The sequence below is a fragment of the Arvicanthis niloticus genome, chromosome 5, assembly GCF_011762505.2.
Source record: "Arvicanthis niloticus isolate mArvNil1 chromosome 5, mArvNil1.pat.X, whole genome shotgun sequence".
In the NCBI taxonomy this organism is placed as follows: domain Eukaryota; kingdom Metazoa; phylum Chordata; class Mammalia; order Rodentia; family Muridae; genus Arvicanthis; species Arvicanthis niloticus.
Window position 1 is genome coordinate 38,968,316 of NC_047662.1, and position 27,498 is coordinate 38,995,813.

Genomic DNA, 27,498 nt, shown 5'->3' on the forward strand with positions numbered 1-27,498 from the left:
TCAATAAGAACATTATGAAAACCTTTACGAAAATAATTTTTCAAGTCTCTGATAAAGTTTGTGATTAAAAGATAAAACAAAGCTTGGGAAAATGGGTAAGTTAGTGAAGTGCTTGCCACTTAAACTTGAGGGCCTAAGTTTGGTCCCTAGTACTCACATAGTGTAGTGGCATACCTGTAACCCCAGTGCTGATGATACCAAAACAGAAGGACTCCAAGGAGTTTGCTGGCCAGCCAACTAGCCTAATCAGTGAGCTGACGATTCAGTGAGAGGCCCTGTCTCAAAAACCAAGGTGGAAAGTGAAGAGGCAGCAATGTTGATCTCTGACCTCATACACATGCACACATGCACACATGCACACATGCACACATGCACACATGCACACATGCACACATGCACATGAACAACCCTATGAATATGAACATGTACAGACACATACAAACACACTGAATCAGAAATCACTGACTGTGTTGTAAGAATTTTCTTGTGTAGAGCAGTATGAATTGTACCCTTTGGGAAAAATGCATTTGAGCTTAAAATGTATTCTACTATTGCGTGTAATAATAGATATCCAGAAGAATGCTTTGCATTATTAACTTTGTCTCCCTAAGTAAGATGCTAGCTCAGTCAATAAGCATTAGATTGTCATTCCTCCACTGAGCTCTAGAAAGGTATAAGCCAGTGAAGGATCATGTCCACGTCTCTATATAACAACCTCAAGGTAAACAGATATGAGTAATGGGCCAGAGTGGGATAGGTAGGAGTGGAAGAAGATAAAATGTCAAATCCTGGTTACAAGCCACTTTTTGGAAGTTGGCAGGATTTCTGACCTAGCAAAGGGCCTCATGAGGCCCAGTCCTACTTTCTCCGTTACAGAGCAGACAGAAAACCGGTCAACACAGTTCTTTAAGAGCTGGCCTACATTTTAATCACTGGAACCAATCAGTGTGATTTCTTCTTGTCTTCATGAGATGAGACTAGGATTTTGACATATACTATGCATAGCCCTGTTGAGGCACCAGGTGAAGACAGCCATCTACACGGTAATGAAAAAGGTTTGTTCTAGATGCTTCCTTGGCTGTGAAAAAACACTGACAAAAATTGATTTGGGAGAAAAGGGTTTATTTGATTTATTGGTTACAGTCTATAATCACAGAATGTTGGGGAAGGAGCTGGGGTCAGGAACTGAAGCGGAAGCTTAGATTCTATTACATAAAAGAACACTACTTGTCCCCCATGGCTAGCTTGGCCTCTTTTTTTTTTTTCTTTCCTTTCTTTTCCTTTCCTTTTTTCTTTTCTTTTCATTCTCTTCTTTTCTTTTCATTCTTCTCTCATATATTACATCCTGACTGCATTTTCCCCTTCCTCCCCTCCCCCAGTCTCTCCCTCCCACCTCCCCTTTTCTCCAGATGCACACCTCCTTTGTACCTCCCTCAGAGAAAAGGAGGAGGCCTTCCAGGGGCATTAACCTAATATATCAACCTGTTTTCTTAAACAGCCAAGACTACCCGTCCATGAATGGCACCTCCCACAGTGGTCAGGGAATATCAACATCAATCATTTAATCAAGAAAACACCCGACATGGACTCATGCTCAGGGCAATCTATTGAAGGCATTTTCTCAGTTGACCTTCCCTCTTCCCACATGACTCTAGCTTGGGTCAAACTGACAAAAACAAACAAACAAACAACAATAAAAAACCTGTCCACTAGTCAGCAGAGACACTTTGTCAATTGACACACAAATACACTACTATTAATTCATAACCTTTTCTTTCTTGTGTTTCCTCAACATATCATGTCAATATCACAATAAAAGTATATAAATTTAAAAGTTTCAAATACTTTAAAAGTTCAAACTCTTTAAACAATCCAATATCTCTTTTAAATGCAAACTCTCTCAATAGCTCCTGTTTAAAAAAAAAAAAAGTTATAAATTTCTTACTCATGAGAGGTTAACCAAGGAAGATACAGCCATAATTAAATCAAAATAAAACTGAATCCCAATAGTATAATTAGCTCAGTGTTCATCATCTGAGACTTTCTCATGATCTTCTAGCTACAAAAAACTTGGAAAGCTTTGCTTCTGGCGTGCACAGCTTGTTTAGTAAGATAAGGCTGGCTCCACTCCATACCTGCTGCTGTTCTTGGTGGTCATCTCACAGTCCTTGTGTGGGGTAGTGGACTGTGAAAGGAAGCCTGGGAAAGTCTAGCTAGGGCTTGAAGCTCCTGGGGACCCTGAAGGGACAGTAGGAGCTTTACCTGCTCCCAGCACCAGGCTCTTGTCACAGCCCCCATAGAGAGAATCATGGCCATCAGTCTCCATCAGTCACGTAGGGCCAGCGCCTCCAAGCCCCTCCTCATATTGATAAGGCATCTCAGGCCAAGCCAATAGGAAGCACCTACTGTCAGATCCAACTCATCCCAAAATTGTATATAAAGATCCTACCCAGAAGGAATAAAAGTGTGTGAAAATTACTCCATCGTTTGAGAGCATCTGAGAGCATCTGCCATAAGATCTGTAGCACTGCCTGGGAAGAGAATGCTCTCTTGAAGCTTTTGCCACCAGAAGCTCCCCTGCATTTCACTCACCAGCCAGCTCAGCTCAGTGCAGCCAGTGCAGCTTCTCAGAGCAGCAGCTCATGCCCTTTTACCTTCACTTAAACCCTCCCACCATGCTGGGCCAAAGGTCTCCGAGGACAGCCTCCAATAGACAGGCTGACATCCTTGCATCGCCAGTGTTCTGGAGCTACTGAAACCAAGGCTGCACTTTCATTAGTAGCCTCTCCAGGAACCTCTTCAAGGACTCCAACCTTGCCTCATAAGGCCAAGCTTCTGAGTCTCCCCATGCCTCCAAACCCTGGGGCCTCTACTACAATTTAGATTTTACCAATGGCCTCCCCGGCTTCTCATAGTGCTTCATTTGATCTCCACAACAGCTTTAATCCTGGAGCTCTCCTGTCACTAAATCAGTAATATGGGAGAGTCTTACACATTACCAAGTTCAGCTGACAGTTTGAGATGCAACCATGATCCCCTCTGGACCACAGCTTCTGTGTGCTGAGCCAAAAGAAAAACTTCCAGAAAATTTCAACTCAATGATGCTGGCTTCTTATTAATCACAGATGAATTTTCAACTCTAGCTAATCCCAATAGATAGTATCAGTAAAGCAAAGGTTTTACTTCAGAGGTGCTGGTCCACTGTTAATTAAAGCTGAATCTTCAGGCCCAGCAGGCCAGAAACCAGAAATTCTCGGTTCAAAAAACATCATGCAAACAGCCTAATAATGGAGTCTTTACTTCACTCTGAAACCTGACAAGCCAAGTCTCAATGGCCAGGAGACTCTCAGTATTCTTATCTTCAAAGCTTTCACAGATCACCCCACTAATCTATAAGCACTCAAGGGTCTTTCCAACCCTAAGTTCCAAAGGCCTTCCACAATCCTCCTAAAAACAACACATGTCTGTCACAGCAATACTCCACAAATCTGGTACAATTTTCTGTATTAGTTTGCTCTCAATTGCTGTGATAAATACCATGGCCAAAGAACCTTGGGAATGAAAGGATTTATTTTGACTTACAGATTACAGTCCATCACAAACAGAAGTCAAAGCAAAAACTCAGGAACCTGGAGACAGGAGCTGATACAGAGGCCATGAAGGGGTGCTGTTAACTGGCTTGTTCCCCATGGCTTGTCCAGCCTACTTCCTCACATAACCCAGGACCACATGTCCTGCGGTGACTCCTTCCGTAGTGAACTGAGACCTCACCCATCAACAATGCATCAAGAGAGTACTCCACAGACTTGCACATAGGCAAATCTGATGGAGACATTCTTACTGAAGTTCCCTCTTCCTAGATGACTCTGGCCTGTATCAAGTTAACAAAATACTAACTAGCATCAGTCCTCAGAAGAAAACATTTTGACCCTTTGATCCCAGACTTCTGTTAAGCCACTCAGTCTATGGTACTTTGGATGACAGTTCTGGAAACCTAGTACAATATTAACTCTATAAAAAGTCCACTGAGTATTTTCATCATAAAATAACTCATCCTCTCAACTATGAATTGTAAAAGTAACTTTTATTCTCCTGTACTAATTGTCATCTCTAAAGGCTTACTGTCTCTGTGTGTTAACCTCGGCATAGTCATGGAAGTTTCTAGACTCCATACAATCTTATCTAGGGTTAGAATGTTTTCAGCCTCTGAGACTTATTGCTGAATAAACCCATCCCTTCCTAGTTCTTTCTGATCTTTGGCTGGTCAATTTACTGGTTCAAAACTCCTTTCCATGCTAACTGGTTCAAACTGGCTTCTCTCAAGGCCTCTGATTGAATTGCTCTGCTTGGCCTCAAACTAACTTTGGCAATATGCTTTAATCTTCTTGCTCCTTCTTATTCTCCGGCTTGTTCTGTCTTCACCTGTGACTAGCTTGTTGTCTCTCTACAACCTCTCTCTATAAAACTCTTCCCTCTCCTCCCTCTCCCTCTCCCTCTCCCTCTCCCTCTCCCTCTCCCTCTCCCTCTCCCTCTCCCTCTCCCTCTCCCTCTCCTCCCTCTCCCTCTCCCTCTCCCTCTCCCTCTCCCTCCCTCTCCCTCTCCCTCTCCCTCTCCTCCCTCTCCCTCTCCCTCTCCCTCTCCCTCTCCCTCTCCCTCTCCCTCCCTCTCCCTCTCCCTCTCCCTCTCCTCCCTCTCCCTCTCCCTCTCCTCCCTCTCCCTCTCCCTCTCCCTCTCCCTCTCCCTCTCCCTCTCCCTCTCCCTCTCCCTCTCCCTCTCCCTCTCCCTCTCCCTCTCCCTCTCCCTCTCCCTCTCCCTCTCCCTCTCCCTCTCCCTCTCCCCCTCCCCTCCCCCTCTCCCTCTCCCCCTCCCCTCCCCCTCTTCATCCCCCTCCCCCTCCTCTCCCCCTCTCCCTCTCCCTCTACCTCTCCCTGTCCCTCTCCCTCTCCCTCCCCCTCCCCATCTTCCTCCCCTCCCCCTCCCCCTCCCCCTCCCTCTCCCTCTCCCTCTCCCTCTCCCTCTCCCTCTCCCTCTCCCTCTCCCCCTCCCCTCTCTCTCCCCCTCCCCCCCCTTAGGTAACCTCTTTCCTCTCTGTTCTTGTGAGAGGTTGGCATATCCTATTTTGTCAGATCTATCTCTGATTCATCAAAATTTGCCACTCAGTTTCAAACATAGGTGCTTTCTTCTATAAACTGATGTTACCTTCACTGTTCAGCTTTAAAGGTGTGTACTAAGGGCATTTCTGTATTTCAGCAAGAGAGATTAAAGGTATGTACTAAGGTTGAGCCACACCACAAATAAAAACAGGTTTTCCTAGTAAACAACACAATCTCTGGGTTCACAGTGTAATCAAATATCCTGCCACAATAAACATTATTATGAGCTATACCTCTCATGATACCAAAGGGATTTTTAAAAAATTATAATGCCATGAAGCATAAAAATATACCAAAAACTCAAGTGAAATGCTCTTACTTACAAGTAGAAAATTCAATTACCTACTGCTTACAAAATAAAGATTCAATTTTCTCATAAGTAAGCCCACAGTTAGTTGGTAGCTGTTTGCTGCAGAATCTTATTATGTTTTGAAATTCAGGCTTTTTCCATCTTTCCATTTTATGAGCTGTAGCACTGTTTTATTATTAAGGTAGTTCTTTGACAATTTTATATATGTATATACTTCATTCTGGTGACTCATGTCGACCACACCCCCTATTGATCCCCTCTCCCCCTATCTGTCCCTTTTCCCAATTTGTGATTTCTGGTTTTATTTTTCTTCCAGTTTAATTTAACCAGAGATACTTGCCTGGCCATTGAATTGAGATTATCCACTGGAGCCTGCTGGGGTTACCAGTCTATCCACAGATGAAGACAATGGCTCCCTCTTTCCCTGAATCAAACATTAGGAGACAGTTTATCAGCGAGGGGAGGGCCCCCTGAGTCTCTCTTCCATCCAAACTTTGTTTGCTATTGACAGGTCATTTCTTATGAAGACACAGTGCAGCCATATGTGATTGTTAAATGTAGAACATGTTTTAAAGAACTGCTTATTCATTTGGAGTTCAGTTTTGGTTTTTATTTATTTTCTTCAGGAATGGCATTATGCTGGTTACCTTTAGGCTATGTATCTATATTTGTACCCAGAAAAAGAAGAAAATCATGTCTATGTGCTGCAAACCTCTACAGTTCACCCATCATCCTGTGTGTTTAGAGGAAGCTAAAGAGACAATATTTCAGAAATAAGAAAAGGGTAACTATGGCTGACTCAGTGGCTTTCAATCCTAACAGAAATAAATATCTATAAAAAATATGTATAGATAGATGCCTAGGCTTCATACTCAAAATTTCCATGTGTGTGTGGTATATTAATTCTTTAAGTAATTTCACTGAAATGCAATTTGTGGATAGGTTGAGAACCACTGAAATATACAAAGTTTGGTCACCTAGAACAAAATTGAGATTCAAGTAGAAAGCAAAACAGGAAAAGTAATGTGTAGTTAAGGGCAGACACAACTAGAAGTCATTAGCTCAGGACAGTATGAGCTAGATGTGTTAGGGAATATTAAAATCCAAGGTTAACATGGCTGATCAATCCCTTTCTTATCTGTTTCTTTCATGCTCCGTTTTTCTTCTTCATCTCCTTTCTTTTTCATCTTTCTCTCCCTATCTAACCCCCATCTCTCTCCCACTCCCTGTTTCTACCATTTGTCTCCCTCCTCAGTTTTGCACATTTTCAGAATCAGATCATGAACAAGACTAAAAATATTGTCTTGGAGCTGGGAAGACGGCTTAGTGGATAAATGCAGCTGCTACACAAACATGAGAATCTGAGTTCAGATCCCAGCATCCACTTTTTAAAAAGCTGCACACTTGTAATTCCTGTGTTATGGGGACAAAGACAGAAGAATTGCTGAGGTTTGTTGATCAGGCAGAGTAACTGAACAAATGTTGAATTCTAGGTTCAATGAGAAACCCTGACTCAGGGGAATACGGCAGAGAATAGTAGACCAGAACACTCAATACCTTCTCTGGCCTCTGTGTTCACATACATACTGTCACATACATGTGCATACATCACTCCCAACCTACACACATAAGTATTATTTATCAAACCAAAACTTATTACTACCCCATTAGCTGAATGCTCCCAGTAACAACTTATTACCCACTGCATTGCTTCTGTGTAAGGCAGTGCATGAAGCCTGGGTACCAGCTATGTCTTGTTTTGACTTGATAAAGAAAGAAGTACCTTTTTAAAATTTACTTGATGATACCACAGAGACTTCTGGGGCCCTGGCAGTGGGAGACTTCCTTTCTGTTCTAATAGGACAATGGCCATTACAATGTTCTTTTCCACAATGAATCAAAGACTCAGTCCAGTGATTACTACAATGGTTTAGAGCCACTTGGAACCTGTTTGCTCCTTTCCCTTCAGGTCCTCTTGTTCTCCATATTTTGCAGCCTTGGTATAAGCATGGTTCAGTAAACTCAGCCACTTTTCAGCCACTCTCTTCACATTCTACCGTCAGTGGCCCTCTGAAGAAATACCACTGTGTAGCCTGAACAGTCTTAATAGAGACAACCTGCCTAGACACGGTATGGTTTATTTTCATGGAAAACAAAAATCTCTCCTTACAAAATCACCTTGTCATGAGAAAAACATGGACAGGTACAAGAAGTAGCCACAGAGTTCAGAGTCACTCAAGCCACTAGAGGAAAGAACCTCAGAAATGGATTGATGTCCCTCAGAGCCTTGGGCAATCATAGTTTCCATTGGAAAACCACACAATGTGCCTAATGCATTTGGAAATTGGTCACTGGTGACCTTGAGTGATAAGTTTCAGGTAATAGATGAGTATGAACAAAACCCAAATAAAGTAGTTGAGATTGTATGAGCCAGTGTAGGAAAAAGGCAAGCTCCTAGATGTGTGTGAGTGTATTGTGAATTTGTGTATGTGTGAGTGAGTGAGTGTGTGTGTGTGTGTGTGTGTGTGTTTGAGTGTGTGAGGGAGTCTGAATATGAAAGAGTATGTGAGTGTGTAAATGTGAGTGTGTGAGAGAGTCTGGATATGAGAGTGTGTGTGTATGAGTGTATTCATGTGAGTGTGTGAGAGTTTGGATAATATGAGGAGAGATAGATAGATAGATAGATAGATAGACAGACAGACAGACAGATAGTAGATGGTGTGTGTCAAAGGCTTATTGCTGAACAAATCCATGCGGTAGAAAGTCAGAATCTACAACTGTGAATCAAGAGGGTGATTATTGAAACTATATTCTGGAGGACTTTGGATACTCTGAGGTCATGGGCAAGTGGAGAGAAATTGTCTCTGATCCATCAGAAGGCCTAATGCACAGTTGAAAAGCAGAGACTACACTGAATGAAAACACAGAAAAGCCGAGAGATTTCCTTTATGAAATGAAGTAATTTCGGTGCTTACTCATCCCTCCTCCTGTTTCTCCTCTCCCTTAGAAACTGTTCATTGACCTCATTCCACCAAGCATGCTGGATTCAGAAAACAAAACAAAGCCTTTGTTCACTGTGGCAAAGAAGACCCGCATCTTTTCTGGTCTCTCCTCTCCTTCCTTCCAATGGTACTCAGACCAGCACACAGGGAAGAGATAGGGAACATTCCCTACTCAGGCAGGACCTTGAAATTTTATTTCTGTTTAAATTTAATACCTGTGCTTCATTCCCTACTCATTACGTTCAAGCTGTACATACAAGTACAGCTTAATGGGGAATGTAGGAAGAAAACAAGGAGCAATTGTAGACCAACTTAAGGGACTAATTAAGCCTAAGCAGATAGCTTAATCCCTCTTTTGGAAAGAACTATTTTAGCTTGGACAAATAATTTTGTAACTCCCATTTTATAACTTACTTGTTCCATGAACAAGAAAACCCGGAGGGTAAATAAAAGTAGGATGGTCTAATGTAGTAAAAAAGAGGACAGAACGACTGAGGAGTGCAGTACTTGCTGTGTAGGCATGAGGACTTGTTTGGATACCCAGAACACACATAAAAGATGGACATTGTATTACAAATCTGTAACCCAGAGATGGGAGGCGCAGAGCTGGAAAAGGTAGATCCTAGGGGCTCAATGGTGGGCTAGTCTTGCCTAAGCAGTCAACTCTTGGTTCAGTGAGAGACCCAACTCAAAATGTAAGGTGGAGAGCAAGAATGGATGATACCTGAAGTTGACTGCTCGCCTCCATCTGCATGCTAGAACACATGTGTACACACATACACACACTTATACAGGCACACCCACAGACACATGCGCTATATGAAGACAAAACAAGGATAGAGATGTTTTAATGAAGTGAGTGATAAATAATAGGTTTCTCCATCGACAAAATGAACCAACTGAAGTCAAGTCAGAAATATAAAGGCAGGTTTATTGAGAGGCAGCTCAAGGGTGAGTTCGGTGATTTTGCAGGTGGAGGTCAGGGGAGTCAAGCAGGGGAGGTGATGACTTGTGAGCTAAGAGATGGGATTACGTCCTTATAAGATGAAAAAGATGATCCCCTGGGTGGGCACTCGTGAGTGGATATCCCGAAACGCAGAGAAGGGGAGAGATGACGTGTTAGCCAGGAGTTTTTCCTTGTGGACCCGACTGAGGGAAGACGAGCAAACGGGGTTTCTTAGCTTCTGCAGGGAATGAGCAGGGGTTCCAAACAAACAATAAATTCAGAGATTTGGGTCTAGGGAGGTGTTTGAGAAACCTCTGCCTTAGTTACTTTTTTATTGCTGTGACAAAACACCATGACCGAGGCAACTTATAAAAAGAAGCATTTATTTAAGGCTTACAAATCCAAAGAATAGTAGAGTCCGTGACTGTTAATGGTAGAAAGCATGGCAGCAGGCAGGCAGGTATGGCTCTGGAACAATAGCTGAAGGCATTTGTTCCAATCATAGGAAGCAGAGAAAGGGAGCGGGGAGGAAAGGGAGGGAGAGAGAGAGAGAGAGAGAGAGAGAGAGAGAGAGAGAGAGAGAGAGAGAGAGAGAGAGAGAGAGAGAGAGAGAGAGAGAGAGAATATGAACTGGGAATGGCTTGAGCTTTTGAAACTTTCTTGGAAAAAAGGTCACACCTCCTAATCTTTCTCAGTTCACCAACTGACATTCAAACCACCACACCCCCCATGTAAGAAAGGATGGAGGAATGGATTGAGAGAAAGCAAGGCACACTGAGATCCAGAACAGTCATGTAGAATCGGAATAAGAAATAGGAGGTCAAAGCCCTGCCTGTACTCCCTGATGACACTGTGTAATTGTTAATTTGTGTTTTATCTGACCTAGTGGCCTCTGAGATTGCTGATGCTGGTGGCCAGGTCTCACATATTCTTTTCCTTGTATCTCTATTCTGTTGCTGAAGGGTTTTTGTTTTTGATGGAATCTGAAACGTACTTTATTTAGATAGCTTTATTTGTGTGTGGTGTGTGTCTGTGTGTGTCTGTGTGTGTGTCTGTCTGTGTGTGTGTATTCTTATATCTGTGCATTCATGTGAGGGCATGCATATACATATATGTGAACATGTGTATGGAGACCAAAGGTCTTATTTTTTTGATTCAGGGTCTCTCACTGAACCTGGATCTGGCCAGTTGGCAGATGTCTGGGTAGAAGCCCCAGGGGTCCTCTTGTTTCTGCCTTCCAGCACTGGAACTACAAATTTGCACTGCCAAGCTCATGTTTGTTTGTTTGTTTGTTTGTTTGTTTGTTTGTTTTTAAGCACTGGAGAGCTAAACTTCCTCAAGCTTGTGCAGTGAGCAGTTTTCAGACTGTGCTGTCTCTCCAGCCCCAGGAGGTCCCTTTAGAAAAACAATAAGAAACATATTAATAGAAAATTGACTCTAAAAGTAGATGTGTATTTATAACAATAAAATAAATCATAGATTCACTTTTTAATCTCGAAGTCCAGGAAAAATGTATTAACTTTCAGAGATATCAGTTGAGTACACTTCTTCTCATACTTCCTAGATGTATTCTCTGGCCATATCTCTGTTTGACAATTTTTGTAAATTCATTTTCTTTTTTTTTTTCTAGAGCTCTTTTTTTCCCCCCTTTTGCTTTGTTTGGTTCTGTTGAGGTGGGGGGGGGGGGTCTCCTGATGAAGCCCATGCTGGCCTTGAACTTGTGATTCTCCTGCCTTACTTTCCAAGCTCTGGAATTCATAGCTTGCCAGCACACCCGGCTCTCATTTTATTTTGAAGTAAGAGATATATGCCCGACCTTTCTTCTAGCACGATGATCAAGATGAAGATTTTATGTTGTAGCACTTGAACAACTTTATTTTAGCCTCGCCATTCCTTATCGGTCACACGCCATGTTTTTCACACTGCTGTCTTTTCTGACTTCTATTGAGTTCTACTTATTGTGAAATTTCAGGGCATTTTGTCACCTGAGTGCAGAGCTAACCTTACACAGTCTGAATGACTGTACTACCTGAGCAATCGGCTTCCCAGAATCTTTGCTGTAAGGCTTTCCCTATCACAATGCTGGGCCAGCCAGTACAGTGGGTGTATGTGTACTTGTGGAAGCCCCTTCTACATGCAGGATGGCTTGCCACAGCTGAGTTTTACATGGCAAGTGACTATAAACCACATGAACACGACACACTAAACCCTGTCTTCAATTCAACTTCCCCACTGCTGGATCCCAAAAGAGTTCAGGGTCACTCCATTGTCACCATTTGAGAAAGAGGTGAAAGGGGGGTTAACTAGACAAGGGGAGTTACAGACAGTATCAGGGGACACCTTGTGGAGAAGACTAGTGCAGGTCAGGGGCCTGGGGACTCCTTGAATTTCTAGTAAATCTGTTGATCTGTTCTGTAGTGGGTACCTTCACTTAGCAGGAACTCTAACAGCGACTGAATGGATACATATGAAAGCCAGGAAAGGTAGAAGGAAGGGAGGGAGTTGAACAATAGCACCACTGCCTATAAAGAAGCCTCTGGATACCATTGGCAGTTGCTAAAGCATCCTCAGCATCCGCCTGACCTCAGCCAGGCAATGTGCTCCACTCATAGCTGGTGTTTCGGGACCCCTGGATAAGCTGCCTGTGTTCCTCCCCCTGCTTCACCTCTAGCTGCTCTAGCTATACAAAGGGCTATATTCTCATCACCATGGTGGGAAGGTTGCCAATCACCCAGTCTCCCCATGTGCCTCTTTGATTTGCAACATTTAAAGGGCATGAAGAGAGGCATTCAAAAGCAAGCTTTTAAAGTTGAAGTTACCCTAGTGTGAGTCCCAACTGCAACATCCTTGCTGGCAGTAACCGCTGAGCACAGCTGGGCGGGTGGCAGCGCTTGCCCTATAAAATGTTTGATACTCTGCCAATAAACTGTAAAGAGGAGAAGAAAGCCCATGTCTACTTTGCAGTTACAGGGCAGCTTTGGAATGTATTTGCTGGAGCAAAGCATAACCCTGCTCTGTCCGATCACAGTACTCCAGCCCTGCTGCTGCAGGGGTGGGTGTATAGTTTTCAAACCACAATCTCACTCTCAAGTCTCCAGTTTGCAACACTGAAATTTCAGAGCCTGTTCCCCTATCCCTCCCTCCCTACAAGTTTTACTCCTTAAACGTGTCCTTGGGACTCACTGAAACCATCTTGCCACAGGGCCAATGGCTTGTGGTCCTGTTTGCAAATCTCTGCTATTCTCATGCCAAAATAATAGCAACTGTATCTTCTCTGTCCCATGTGATCACTATTTACAGGTGTCCCTGTTGTCCCTAGTCCTTCAAACCATTTTCCTAGTCAGACTTTAGTGTCTGGGTCATCTACTAAAAATGAAGGTACTGTGACTTGGATGAAAGACTTGGACCAGGCATGCTGAATAATGCACTTGCTTGGAATCCCATGAGGCAAGAACTGTGGCAAGAACTGTGGCAAGAAGCTTGCAAGTTCAAGGTAATCCTGAGTTGGCTACATAGTAGAACCCAGTCACTAGAACATAGACAACCAACAGAAAGCTTACCAAAGGTGAATGCTTTTCCAAATTCCATATTCCTTTTTAAATAAATGAAAGTCAAAGATGTTTGTGTTCATCTGTCTCTCTTCCTTCTTCCATCTCTTTGTATCTCTCTGTCTCCCTCTCCTACCTCAATACCCCCAACACCGCGTGTGTGTGTGTGTGTGTGTGTGTGTGTGTGTGTGTGTGTGTGCACAGACCAGAGAACAGTCTCTTGGGTGTAATTTCTCAAGCTCTGTCCACCTTTTATTTGGGAGGGAGGTTGAAACCAGGGTTTCTCACTGGCCTGGAAATCTCCAAAAAGGCTAGGATGTCTGGCAGATCTGGCAGATCTTTATACATACACAGTTACTGGAGGATTTGCTCTCCCAGAGTTTGTGTTTTTGTTTAGGTCTCTAGAACCCTCGGTTATTAACAAGGGCAAAGAGTTTACTAAAGAGATGATCCCAGGTAATGCCAATCAGAGAAGAAAGTGGGTTAATCAGGGATTTGTGATCAAACAGGTTTGTCCATGGACAGCTGGAACTTTGCCTCACTGAAAAATGTCGAGAGCTAATGTAGAATATACACCCCTTGCCCAAAGATGAAGGAATCCAGGGCCTTTGTCCACCCATCCTTATTAGCCATTGCTAAGTATTAGTTTTGGCCCTTAGTCAAACAAGAGATTAGCTCTGAAAGAGATCGACCAATGAAGCAGAATATAAAGAGCAATAGATGGTGATAGTCTCTTCATTTAGGCCCGGCCAGGGCTCTAAAGGGGATATAAAGAAGTAGATGGTCGAGGAAATAGGATAAAAAAGAAAAATCACAGCTGTTATGTTGGCTGGCTAGCTAAGCCCAGAACAACTTCAGAATACCTGTGCTAGAGGAGGCAGGTATACAGAACAGTAATAATTTTTTTTTTTTTTGTCCTAGAGAACTTTTCAACTCCAGGGGTCCTTTAACCTCTATACATATTCTTATGTCTTATACATTCTACAGGTAAAAGATTGAATTCTGAATAAATTAGACTTCTAAGAAAATTGCATCCCTTCTTCAGGAAGTTCCCACTCTTGAAGGACGTGCCATGGAGTAGATACCTGGGAAAGGAGAAATCTTAGCATACCTGCTAAGGTTGGTCTTGCTGCTCTGCTCAGGTGGCTCTTTACCTAAGGAGCACATGCTCAGTATTTATTCTAATTAAACTCTTGGCTGCTTGAGCTATGACTGTGTCCCAGGGGAATTCATCTCTATTGGGAACACGGGAATGGAAGTTGCTGGTGGGGTAAAGACAAGAGGAGACTTCAAGATGCTCCTGCCACCCCATAGCACCATCTGGGCAGTGTGCTCCCAATGGTCCAGAGGGCAGAGGATCATGGATGCTGGTAGTTAGTAATATGGCTGGTGAGCCTAGGTATAATGTTACGATAACAGGGCTGAAACACTAGTCTCATGGGATACAGTAGTCCATGGGGGCCTGGATGTCCAAAGACCGAGACAATCTGTCCAGACAGGACCCTCTAGGAATGTACAGTAGGACCTGTCCTCCAGTGTCTGTGGACATGGGCATGAGTAAAGTAGGAGGTTGAGGTTCAGGACAGAAATCCTTAGAAATGGGGCTCTAAGAAAGGGAAGAAAATTACATTGTGTTAGAAAAGTGACTCCATGTTACTCCAATTGTGGTGAGACAGCCACTAGGCAAGAATTGCCTCTTTCCATCTACAGACAAAATACTGTCCAGAAAAGGACACACTTGCAGAATAGTCGACTGATTATATCTGCCAATACAGAGTAATCAGCCCTTAATAATTCTGCATCACTAGGTCTGTCAGATGATCCTGGGCCAGAAGGCTGAAGATCAGATGCTCCAACATTCTGTAGTAAAAAGACTGTCCAGGTGTTCAGTGGTCTCCATAAATTGGCTATGTTTTAGAAGCTATGCTTTATGCTTCCCATAATCTCAGTTAACTCAGTCATTCTGGATTTCTGATGGGGTTGAAAATTTATAGTCTCATAGCCAATCCTTGCTATTTACTTTCAGAGAAAAGATTTGAGAGGATGGTTTTCAGCTGACATTCATTCTAAAGCCAAGAAAAAAAAAAAAAAAAAAAAAAAAAAAAAAGCCAGGTTCAGAATCAAGTCTTTTATTTAGGAGAGATGACAGAGGTTCTGCTTAGTCAACAAAATGATGGACTGGGTATTAGGTCTATCTTGCACCTTACTGACATAAATTAGTATAGTTATGCTCTAACGGTATTTTGAGAGAAAAGTTTTATTTTAACAGGAAGGGTGATATGTAGGAGGAGCTAAGGAGGGAGGAGTACAGAGAGGAGGAGTAAGGAGAGGAGGAGGAGAAGGAGAGGAGGAGCTAGGTGATGAGAGAGAAAGAGAGAGGGGGCCAGACATGGAGGCAGATGCTCACATGTCTCTGCCAGTCAAAGATAGTTGATATATCTAGATTGGGTATTAGGTTACACTTCTGATTGATATTGAGCATTACCAAATTTATAAAGCCTTTGGTTGACATTAAAAAATTGTATAAAAGCAAAAAGGAGAAGGGGGTATGGAATAGGGATTTTCTAGGGAGGGGAAATGGGGAAAGGGGATGGCATCTGAAATGTAAATAAAATAGCCAATAAAAAAAAGTGGGGGAAAAAGAAAAGAAAAGAAAAGTGACTCCATGAAGCAGATTTTACCCTGTAGGCATTTCATGAATGAGGGGGCCATTTGGAAATACTGGCCATAAAACTACATGTTTCTGAAACCTTTTCAGGGAGGTAATCCCATGTATCCATGCAGTAAAGAATAATCCAGTGTCCCCAAACCCTGCCTCTTCACAGTTAGGTGAAATACTGGCTTATGAACTATCTTGAGTATGTGTAATGCAGTTAGGCTACACACTCAGATAGCTCTCCACCCCTACCCCTCCCTTTCCCTTTCCCTTTCCCTGTCCCTCCTCTCCTCTCCCCTTCTCTCCTCTCCTCTCCTCTCCTCTCCTCTCCTCTCCTCTCCTCTCCTCTCCTCTCCTCTCTCTCTCTCTCTCTCTCTCTCTCTCTCTCTCTCTCTCTCTCTCTCTCTCTCTCACACACACACACCACACACACACACACAAACACACACACATCATGGTCTTCTCTCCATGGTAAATCAAAGCATTTTCCAGCTGTACTACTTCCTTCTAAATCAAGAGAAGACATGTTTTAAGATGTCTTCTCAATATCAAAACGGAGATACCGTCTTGCTCAGAACTCTATCAAGAGTTGCTCTGAAGTTTAGAAAGTTTGGCACTTACAGCTGTGCTCCTGTTTGAATCACCCATCAACAGTCAGTCGCATCTGCGCCTCTCACTTTGAAAATCAGAGGAAGAGATGGAACTTCATGCTGCTTCATTAAGTCTGTTTAATTTCTCCCACTATGCCTGTGTGTGTTCCTGTGTGTGCACAGATGCATAGGCTGGGCAAGAAATCCTTGCTCAAGAGATCCTCCTGCCTCAGCTGAGACTACAGGTTTCGTTGTGGCTTTTTACGCCATCATATCATGTGATTTAGATACAGACGTGCATGTTATTCTCTTTCATGTTATAATTAGTTTATTTCTCTTGTGTAATACAGTTAGACTATTGTATATGTTTTTGAAAGATGATTATGCAAGCATGTATATATTTTATGTGACTTTCATGTAGAAGAGAGTGTTCAAAACACCTTTGTAGTAAAAAGTTTGGGTCTGAGAGAGCTGAGTCCCTGCTTTCCCAGGAGAGAGCTTATAAGAGAAGCCTGGTAACCAGAGCAGAAGTCGCGAGCGCCCCCTGCTGGGGACAGAGACTGCTGCCATCCTGCTGCTTTCCCGCTTTCAGGTTGTGGCTCCTGATAGCTTCCAGAGGCAGTAGCTAAAGTGTGGATCTGAAAACTTCACCCCAAGGGCGGTGGTGGGGAAATGAGAAAAGGAATGTTAGAAATAACATTTAGGAATACGGAATATGGACTACATGTTCTTTTCTTTCCTAAGCGCTGCCATGGAGTAGCTGGTTCTGAACAAGAAGAAAGCTAGATTCTGAGGCTTATTGAAACGAATGCTTTCAAAATATTACAGGAAAAACATGTTCCCGTTTTTTAGTTAAATAACAAAGTCAGCCTTCTCTTACTCCTCTTTGCAGCAACTTCTTGGCAGCCCACTCTTTTCCTTCTTTCTTCTTTCTTCCTTTTTTTTTCTTTCTGTTTTGAGTCGGCATTACATTGATTTGATTAATGAAATCCAAAGGACATCGGTGTACTTCTCCTGCTGTTGCATCTTGATTCCACGCGGTGGCACTGTGCTGGGTTGTGGACAGCACCACAGCAGAACACAAGGAGGGGGGGGCGAGGGGGGGGGAGTTGTAACAGTGCTGAGGAGAGACCAGGGAGGTTTGCCAAGACTGAGGGAGGACAGCAGGAACCTAAATAGCTCCTGCTCCGAGGCTCATACATTTTCAGTATTTACTCTTTCACATGTGTTCAGGAATTCAGCTTCTTTGAAGACACATAGCAAATTCTTAAGGCATTAGCCAGCCTCTTTTTCCCTTTGACCCTGTTGTACCACACTGCCAAATTTACCTGGCACTTCCCCTAGTGTATCCCTCGTGTTTGCCAGCTTTTTCCTGTTGAATTCCCAAGCCCGCTTCAGTCTTCCCACTTTTAGATAATTTGACCTTCCTTCTGAAGGTGCCAGATCTTTTCTATCCCTGTGTCACTCAGACATAGCTGCCAGCTGGCTTCTCTTAGGACACTGCTATTATTATACCTCTGAAAAACATCTTTTCTAGTAGGAATTGGCCACAACTGTCTTAAGGAGAGGGACAGAGTTTATGTTACATAAGGAAGAACCAAAAAAACCTAGCAGTCCTTAACCTCTGCCTCAGGAGGTCGTGAGTCTCCTGTCTTTAGGAATACTTTGGAGCAGACTGTTGTGAATAGCCCTTGTAACAACACCCCATAGGTGCAAGCACACCTGTGCATTCACTTTGGGATGGTTCAGGAAGCACAGGAGCCCCACTTCCCCCAAATGTGCCTACCATCACAGTTTCCCCCTCTTTTGTTGAAACTAATGAGTCACGATCAGAGTAATGGTTTTCTGTGACTCCAAAACCATTTTGCTTAATGAGGTACTAAGTCTTTATAATTAGGCCCAGAAGGAAAAGAGGACGTGGCCCTTAAGAGCAATAATTATTTCAGTTATTTATGGTAATAAAAAATTGAAAATAGGAATTCTTCCTCAGAATGTGACTATTTATTCTTTTACATATTGCCTAACAGGCAATTACCCTATTAAGGCAGCATTTTGTTGCTAAAGACATTAATTGAAATGTAAATTAAATGTAAATCAGCTAATTAAATTGATATGTAATGAACTTGTCAGGCAGGCCTCTCTGATCAGATGCATTTCACTAATAAACAAGCCTTGCAGCCTGCCCAACGCACAACTGGGGCAAAGAGAGCCTGGTGATCTGTACCTGACAGGAAACAAGAACGGAGAGGTGGGCTGTTCAGAACTTCAGAAGAAGAGGACATTTGGTCATTGCTCTTGGAGACATGTGTCTTAGGACACCTATCTGGGCTTCTTTTTCTTCGGATACAGAACATCACATGAAAACGCCTAAAAGTTCGACTCAACCCGGGACATGTAAATAATGGTCTTCCTGTAATTAGGATGCACCAAGGAAACATCACGACTGCTTTCTGATTTCTGTAGCTGTGTGCCCTTCTCAGGGCTGCCTTCCCCTTACGTTGATGTCATATAGCCTCCATATTTCCTCACAAGGGAGCAGAGTTAAATGAAGTTAAATGTTAAGGCTTTTGCCAATTGAACCAGGGCATTTTTGCAGCTGGCATCAACTGGCACAGCTGAGCCAGTTGTTCAAATAGTGAAGCACGCAGTTGGCAAATAGCTACTTCTCTACCTCGTGGCTATTTGTGTCTCAGATAGATGTCTCTCCTTTGCCTTAGCCTCTTGGGATCCTTTCCCAGAGCCTTCAGCATGGAACAGCATGCAGGTCTAGTATAAGAAGGGCCTCTTGGGTGCTGGACTGGTATCCATTCTGACCATCGAATACCCTTATATACCCACCCTGCAGTGTGCCACTCCTAAATCAATCCTTGTGATCAGGAAATCCCATTCTATTGTAACAAGTGGGAAGAAGCTTTCTTGGGTACTATACCAGGTGTGTCCAACTGTGGTTCATGGGCCACACGCATCCCAGGACAGCTAGAAATGCAACCCAACACACTGTAAATGATCTTTCACACTGTTAAAAGTTGGCTACCTCAGCCTGCTAGGCTTGATTGACAGTGATCCTCAAGTTAGATTTGCTTCAGAATCATGTGAAAGGGTTCTCAGAACACAAAGGGCTGAGCCTCACTCCCAGAGCTTCTGGTTTGGGGATCAATCTGGAGCTTCTGAGTTACTGTCAAGCTGCCGGGTGACCTTTGATGTGACAGGGCTGGAGACCATACCTAGAACCACTGTTCTAGATCCTTGCCACCCTTCAGAAGGCTGAGAGCATCATCGTTCAGATTGTTTTTGTGGTGGGTAAAAAGGGTGAGGAACCATCGGGTAACAAGACTGTAGACAGATTTGGATAAGCAAAATTGTTTCAGAGCTCAGCTGGGTTAATATACATTATTTATCTTGTCAATGATTAAATACCTCCCTAAAGGAACTCAAGAGAAGAAAGGCTTATTTTGACTCATAATTTTAAGGGCTCAAGTCTATTATGACAGGGAAGACCTGGGTAGTGTGTATTCCTATGGCATCTGGAGTGTACAGCTGCTGGCTTACTCTTCAGTGCACCAGAAAGCGAAGACAGGGTAGGAAGTAGGGTCAGGGTCTAAACTGCAAAGGCCACCTCCAATGACCCACTTCCTCTAGTGAGGCACCTCCTACAACTAATAGCTCCATAACCTCCCCACTACCAGGGGCACCAAGTATTCAAATACAGGGGCTTGTGGGAAACATTTCATGTCCTGGCTATCACAATTCTCTATAGCTGCCCCCATATTACAAATGGTAGAGCTGGGTAAATGGGTCAGATGCCTCACAGTTTGCAAGATCTAAAATATTTGCTAGATTTTGTGTTGTTTTTGTTGTGTTGTTGTTGCTGTTGTGGTTTTGTTTGTTTTAAGGTGCCTAACACCAACCCTGGCAATCTGAGTTTGATCCTTGAAACAGACATGGTGGAAAGAGAAGATGAACCTTTGCAAGTTGTACTATGACCTCTGCTTGTATGTTATGGCATGCTCACTGCCCCAAATCCAGACTCCACCTTCCATGCCCCTCCACACAATACTTTTTTGTTTTTGTTTTTTTATTTTAGTTGGTTCCCTACTGATGGCTGATTGAATCCCCAGGCGGGTCTCTAAATCTGGAGAGACTCCAAGATCCAGGGAGCCCAAGACCTTCTCAGCTTTCTCAACACTTCCTCTCTGGTTAGCAAAGCACAGATGGTTCTCACCAAGACAAGAAGTATCTGAAAAGATCCCTTCATTAGTAAAATCACTGAGCATGGTTCAAGGGGCTAGGGATTTAGCAGTAAACAAAGCTGCTCATTCTCCCGCCAAGTTCGCAATGGTTGAGCTTTAGCTGTACCCTTAGAGTTTCCAATCAGAGTATTAGCAACCACGAATTTTAAGTGTCTTTATACTTGCTAAAATATGGCATATCCTCACAAAGAAATAGGTCATTGACAGTAGTAGTTCTTAAACTTCCTAATGCTATTATCCTTGAATACAGTTCCTTATGCAGTGGTGACCCCACCCATAAAATTATTTTTGCTGCTGCTTCATAACTGTAATTTTGTTACTGATACGAATCGTAAGGTAAATGGCTGATATACAGGCTATCTGATGTACCACCCTAAAGGGGTCAAGATCAAAGGTTGGGCACCTCATTTTGCAGCCTCCTAGCACCATCCCCAGTGACTTGGACATAGCAATCCTTTCATCCACTCTCTCCTCTGCCTTTACTCTTATGAAATGAATCTCTCACTGCCCAAGCAGATGGTCCTAAATTGGGATCCTCAGCTCCCACGGAAAAGCTGAATGTGGCTGCACACACCTGTAATCTGAGTGCTGGGGAGGTGGAAACACGTGAATTCCTGAGCTTCTCAGCCAGCAGGCTCAGCCAGTTGGTGAGCTCTGGATTCAGAGAGACTGCCTTTCAAAAAGGCATAAAGTGACAATAATAGGGGGATGTCACCCAGCATCAGCCTCTGGTCTTCACACATGACACCCCCATCCCTAAACACACACACACACACACACACACACACACACACACACACACACACACACACAAAGTGTCCTCAAGTGTATCAGCTAATACCAAATTGTTCTTCAAAACCACACCAAGAAAGCATTCCCATGTCACTATATCCTTACCACCCTTACTACTTTCAGACTTTTAAATTCTCAATTTTAAATTAAATTGAATCATAGTAAGAATAATTATCTATACTATCAACTATGTTTATAGTACCAGGCAGAAGTTACTATTGGATCAGGGCTTTGGGTGCCCTAGGCAAGAATTCTACCACTGACCTATATCTCAATTCATCATTAACATTTTTAAAGTGTGTGTTATTTTGGACAGAGGCAAATCTCTAGCGTCTATTCATCTTAGCTGAAACTGTATGCCTTTGATTAGCAATTAGCCACTTCTCTCTCCCCCTAAACCCTGGCATTTACTATTCCCCTTTTATCCTATGAATCTGACCATCTCAAATACCTTGTGTATGTGGACTCATGACGTCTTTCTGTGACTAGCTTATCTCCTCCAGCATGTCATCAAGGTTCATCCACGTTACCTTGTGTGCAGTACTGTGGTGAGTACTTCATGAGATATCCAGGCCACATTTTGTGGATCTAGTCACCCGTTAGGGGACACTTGGGATTTATACATTGCTAGCCTTGTGAATAGTGTGGCAGTGAACATGAGAGAATCCACACGCTTTCTTAATGAGAATGGAGCTTAGAGAAACTGGGAATACATGTTAATTAATATGTATAGACTTTGGGGCTCATTAATCTTTGTGGTGATATTTTTTGTTTGTTTGCAAATTTTTTTAAAATAGATTTTAAAGAAAAAATGAAAAGTATAATAACCTGACATAATAATTTAAGAATTAGTTTTGCCTACAGCTGTAGAGGGCTCAGTGTGTGTCTGTTTGGCTTGAGCTTGGCTAGAACATCATGCATCATGGGGTTCAGACATGTTGTAGAGGTTGTTCTTTACTTCTTAGCAGATAGAAAGCTGAGAGCAGGGGACACAGAAATTTAATGGGGTAAGGACATGCCCTAGTGACCTACTTTCTCCAATTCAGCCCCACCTCTTGACCTTCAGCATGTCTCATATATCATCATGTTCTACCCCATCAAAGGGCTGGTCGATTCGTTAGGTCAGAGCCTTCTTATCCATTGTCTTTGTAAGTGCTACCAGAGGCACACCTAGAGAGTTCTGCTTCACTGATCCACTAGGCATTTGTTGGCCTAATCAAGCTGAAAATCAAAATTAATCATCAGAAAGCTGTAGTGTCTCAGAATAAGCCTGTCAATTTATAAATCCAAACCTTTGCAACATTCATTTATACTCCATATTACAAAAAATAAAAAAATGGGTAAATGTGTCTACAGGCATGGACTAGGGTGTAGTTGGGTGCTGAAATCTTGCTCTGGAGGCCTGTCACTTAGGAATGGCTCAGTGTAATCAAATCATACTTGCTTTCTCACACTAAGCATGGTGGTTCATGCCTGTAATTTCAACACTTGGGACACTGAGGTAGGAAGATTGCCTCATGTATGAAGCAAGCAAAGCTTGGGCTACATAGGCCAGTCTGAACTACAGTGAGATCCTGTCTCAAAAGCACAAACAAAAAAAAATTGCTTATCAGTGGTTGATTAAATTTTAGAATACACTCTAGGGAGAGAACACAGAGACAGGTGACCTCTGCGAATGAGCTTGAGTTTTGTAGTTAGTCCATACAGATTTTGAATCCCCAGTTTGCTTTGGTCTCACCCTTTTCTGTGACCTTAAATTGGGCGGGAGGACTGCAGGAGTGCCAGGTTCCATCTGGAGCCTCATTGGCATGAGAACAACACACAAGGACTTCTTCGGAATCTGCATATTTGATAAATGTGTCACTTGCTATCTTTGTCATTTTTACTTCCACGCAGTTCGGCAGGAGCTTAGCACCGAGGAGCCCTTGAATGTGAAGCTTATGGAGCAATTAAGCCCATTCCTTGGGGACTCCAGACCTGATGACGGCCCGTGCATAGAGATGAGCAGTTGTATGTTTGTCTCCCTCTTGCCAGAGAAAAATGAAATACTCCAGAATTCATCAAGGACTTGTGCTGTATTTCAATGAGCCATGTGTATTTTGTATATTGTGTAATTAATCTGGAAAACGACTCATCTCATAAACTCAGGGAACAGGCTCATCTTCTATTTAATTTCTTTTAATTAGATAGTCCCAAGAAAGTACTGACTATCTGCAAGACGTGATTCCTACCCACATGATGGAATGGTCAGTAAGTAATGCTAAACAGATGATGGTCTTGCACTTAACACAAATGCACAGAGACACACTTTTCACCCCCTCCCCTGCCCCCCAGCTAGCCTTTTAGTTATTGTCTGAAGCATTATCCTCACCAAATCCTGGAGCTTTGGCAGATGAGGTGACTTGACCAGAGTCACAGGGAGGTTTCCTCTTTGCAAAGCCAGGTCACTGAAGTCCTGGGCTCTTCAGTTAAGCGCTTTGGCATTCATATCCCACCCAGGCTGATGGTGTCTGGCCATGTGACACTATCAGCATGTGTGTGTGTCTCTGTCAGCCTCCAGGTTCTTCTTGAACTCACCACTGCAGTGAATTCTGCCTCGCTTCTGATGCCCTACACTGGTGTTTCCACCAGCGCCTGCTTTCCCCCTACATTATGCATCTGTCTCTGTGCTACAGAATGGAAAACGTTAGAAATTAACACTCTTTGAAAGCAACCTCAGTTGAGACTTGGGTTGATGAAAAAGACTCGGGTCTTCAATCAGCTAACTCTGAGATAGAAACTCTGCACTGTCACTGCAAGATTAAGCTTTGGCCACCAACGTGCTTGACAGTGACTGTTCTATTGATCATCTTCCCTTTCTCATCTCAGATTTTCACATTTCCCTGAAGAGTGCTTCTTGAGAACTCCTAAATAAATGCCTTGAATTTGGCTCCCCATCTAAGGTATATTTCGGGGAAACCCAAACTAGGACAATGATTTTTAAAAAATAAAAAACAAACAAACTTCTTAAGTTCTTAGTTTCCTCATCTGTTAAAAAAGGGTATATGTAAGAAATCACCTCACCAGAAAAAAAAAAAAAAAAAAAAAAAAAGGAAATAACCTAAAATGTGGGCAGGGAAATGAGAAGGCAATATCGCACATAAAGGGCTTTATACAATTCTATTCACAGCATTATAATTTATAATAGTAAAAATTCATTAAAAAAGGATCTAAATATCCATCAAGAAGAGAATGAGTAAATGAATTTTATCTGTATGAAAGACTATTTAACTGGGAGTAAAAATTGATATTTTCAGAGAATGCTTTCAAGTGCTGTTTGCGTGCTGTGGAGAAATGGGCTTGGAACCTTATGCAGGCTAACCAGGGACACAGAGAAGAGCAGCATGTAAGGGGCAAACACAGCATTAATTAGCTTTGCTGAAAATATAAAAATACATAAAAGTTATTTATCTCTTAATAGTGACAAATCATTCATGCTGTTATGTGATTTTCAAATTTTGAAGTTTAAAAAACTTGTTAATGAAAAAGGAAATGTTATTTAGAATAACCTGATTTTAAGATTTCAACAACTTTTTTTTCTTTTACAAAAGGCAGTGTTTATTTCATGCAGAGTTTATATTATGGTTCTAGAGGGTTAGAATCCATGATAGAATGAAGGTCAAAAGGTCACAGGTAGTAGGTGATATCTTTAGCCACCAGCAGGAAGCTGAGAAAGTGCACACAAAAAGGAGTGGTTTTTTTTTTTTTTTTCTATTTCAATAGTGTGTCCTGTTTGTTTTGTCCTCTATAATCAAAATATAGGGTATTTTTAACACTTTGGTTAATGTTAAAGATTTCCAGATAATTTTACCTTCCCTCACACTAACTCTTTGAAATCTAATTTGTACCTATAGCACATCTCAATTATGATATGACTTTCTTCTTCCTCTCTCATATATTCCATTCTGACTGCAGTTTTCCCTCCCTTCTTTCTCCCAATGCAGACCCTGAAAGACAAACATGGTATATCTCCCTTTTAAGTGGATATTAGCAGTAAAGTAAAAGACAACCATAATACAGTCCACAGACCCAGAGAGGCTAAGTAACAAGGAAGGCTTAAGGGTTGGGGTGGGGTGGGGTGTAAGGATCTCCTTGGGAAGGGGAAATCGAATAGATTTTGCTGGTGGACTGGGGGACCAGAGGGGTTGCGATCAAGAGAGAGAGGTCCAGTGTTAGGGAGGGAGAAAATACTGGAAGAATTAGCTAGAATTTGGGGGGCATTTTGGAATTGGGAGCATTTGTGGAGTAAGGTGGAAACCTAGTGCTGTGGAAACTCCATGGAATCTCTGAGAGTGACTCCACCAAAGCCTCCTAATAATGAAGGACCTGGAGCCTGAAGCAGCCTCTTCTGTAAGCAGGCAAGGCCTCAAGAGGAGAGACTGGGATTCAAAGCCAGCCTCAAACCCTTTGACCTATGGTTTGTGCTGCCTGCACAGGACTCGGTACCAGAGCTTAACAAAATTGTCATCAAAGAGATCAGAGAGACTTCATCCAACAACTAATGCGGGCAGATGCAGAATACCACAGCCAAACATCAGGCAGAGCTAGGGAAGTTCTTGGGAGGATAGGGGAAAAGGATCACAGGAACCAGAGAGTTCAGTGACCTTGACAACACGGCCCACAGAATCAGCTAACTGGGACTCATGGGGGCTCAGAGAGACCAACGACAAATTTTAAAAATGATGCTTAAAAGTAAAATATACCTCAAATCTCCAGCGCTGTGTTTTCACTTTCCTTATTTCCTGATCAAAAGCTCTGGTGGTTAGGAGAGAAGTCAAGCTTCCTTCAAAATCAGTGTTATCAGCAAGACAAGGCTTTGCAGAGGCCCGAGGAATGTTTAAATCTGGGTTATTTTGAGCCCCAGCTTCTGGCTTCTGGTCCTTCTGGACTTTCCCCTTTATGATTCCACTCACAGATGATTTTTCTCCACAGTGTCACCTCGGCTGCTCTTCAGGGTCCTATTTGTGGTATTGATTCCAAGCTGGAGCACTGTATGTGCCAACTTTTCAACAGGTCTAGTATTGATGGGCCCTTTGACCTACCTCTAGATTCATTTCTCCTGAGAACTATTTGACTTAGCCGCCCCTACTCCAAATTGATTACACTAGGTGAAAATTCACATGCACACAACCTCCATGCATCACCTCCCCATTTATAGGCATACTTCATTTTTTTTTCTTGTTTTTGGTTTTTTGAGACAGGGTTTCTCTGTATAGTCCTGGCTGTCCTGGAACTCACTCTGTAGACCAGTCTGGCCTCGAACTCAGAAATCTGCCTGCCTCTGCCTCCCAAGTGCTGGTATTAAAGGCGTGCGTGACTACTGCCCAGCAGCATACTTCATTCTTAACACTATAAAGGAGAAAACCTATCTACTCATTCATATGCTTGTCCATTCACATCCATCCATCCATCCATCCATCCATTCTTTCTTTCTTTCACTAACTAAATATTTACACTCTACTGGGCTGTGCCTGATTCTTGGGATTCACTGTTGACTCAGACACTGACTCTATAAACATCCCTGCATAGGATAGCAAAATCAAGAAACTCAGGGTCACTGACCCTCCTGTTCCAAGAATAGCAGACACCATCCACATTTCAGTCTACCTGACTTCAATACAGCATCATGGAAAGTTCCATGTACTTGGCCAGTACCACTGATCTAATGATCATCAGCTACACTAGAGATCAGCTTTGCAGAGAAGCAATTTATACCAAGGATTTCCTTTCAATTATAATGAGCATTTTTCTATGTTGTTTCTAAGAATGTCCCCAAAGGGTCTTAGAGACTCATTTACCCTTAGTGGTAATTAGTTCAGTAACACAAACTTTACTGGACTCTCACCCTGCTCTTACTTCTGTTGACAAATGAATTACTTGCCCAAGCTCCTTGCCTTACTGTCTACATTATGTGGGGGGATCTTACTAAGATACTATGATAGACATAACAAATGAATACAGCTCATAAATAATTTTTAAAAGACGAGATGATTGTACATAGACCTATTGATAAAGAAAGACATCCCCCCATTACCTATCTATGATGAGGGAACACAACTTCTAAGTGTGTGTCAAATTGATTTGGCTGACTCTTAGAGGAAGTACTAGAATTATGAGACAGGTTGCATACTAAGGACTTTACTCATATCATCTCTGCCATCTTCCCCTGACAGAGACATTAATTAATCACATTATATAAATGTAGAAATTGA